Source organism: Camelus bactrianus, chromosome 2 (assembly GCF_048773025.1).
Source record: "Camelus bactrianus isolate YW-2024 breed Bactrian camel chromosome 2, ASM4877302v1, whole genome shotgun sequence".
Taxonomy (NCBI): domain Eukaryota; kingdom Metazoa; phylum Chordata; class Mammalia; order Artiodactyla; family Camelidae; genus Camelus; species Camelus bactrianus.
In genome coordinates, this window is record NC_133540.1 from 71,808,388 (window position 1) to 71,809,402 (window position 1,015).

A 1,015-nucleotide genomic window follows, 5' to 3' on the forward strand; every position below is an offset into this window, starting at 1 on the left:
ATTCATAGGTGAATTTTATAATTGAATTCAGCCTTTATTTCTTTTTACATTTTTGAAAACATTTTCATCTTCTCTTCACTATTCTTTGTTCTCTCTCTTTTTTTTTTTTTTTCTTTTTTGATGGCTGCTTGGAGTTTATTTTCTACTTGGTACAAGGCACAGAGTTATGAGGTGTCAGGAAGGCTCTTGTGTGGCTTGGATAATAAAGAATGGGGTTCTCTCAACTTCCTTTTTGGTGTTTTGCTGTTTTAATATTAAAGATCCCAACTGTTTCTGTTGGCTGTAGCCTGCTTAGTCTTGGGGAGGGGAGGGAAGAGGAGGGGGGCGGATCTTAGGAGCCTAGCGCCTTGGAAGGAAGCCTGGCAGCTGGTGGCAGCCACTCAGGACGGGGGCCCGTTGCTGGTTTTGCCAGGCTGGCCTCCAGGCTGCTACTTCCCCGAGCCAGGTCACAGGTGATCCCGCTGGTGGAGGTCTGGGGCGATTCCGAGTGCTCTGGGGACTCCAACACTGTGGCCATGAATGGGAGAGTGGACTTCCTGAAAAAGAAGCTAGCCCACCAGTGTCCCTGGTAGGCTTTTGGAAGACCAGGAGGTGGCGGGGGATGGCTTCCCCAGGGTACTCCGCACTTCTGCAGCAGCGGTTACTGGTAGTTGAGCCCGGGCGGCGCCGGCAGCAGTGGTGGGCGGCCGTCAGTGAGCCGCTGGAGGGCACGGCTGCCATGATCTTACCTGTGGGCTGTTAGAAACCTCGGCGGGGACCCCTCGTGGGCCTCGGCGCACAATCACGAGCGGCGCGGACGGGGACGCCAGGCCACGGAGCCCGTTTGCAGAGGTGACCGCGAGCGACAGCTCCACGACCCAGACGCGCGGGACTTTTTTGTTTTCATTTTATTCTTGAGAATGACACGGTCCTAATGCTGCTTAATGTTTAGGATAAAACTTAATGTTTAGCATGTAGGAAATGGTTACTATATATTTTCAAGTACCTCTTAAATTAAAAAAAGCTAACTCACTTC

The 1,015-nt window shown here is 51.2% G+C and overlaps 1 pseudogene; it reads right to left on the reverse strand.

The window, feature by feature from the left end:
* Window positions 1–380: 380 nt before the first annotated feature.
* Window positions 381–788, reverse strand: LOC123616468 (pancreatic progenitor cell differentiation and proliferation factor pseudogene; annotated as a pseudogene).
* Between the last annotated feature and the right edge of the window lie 227 nt (window positions 789–1,015).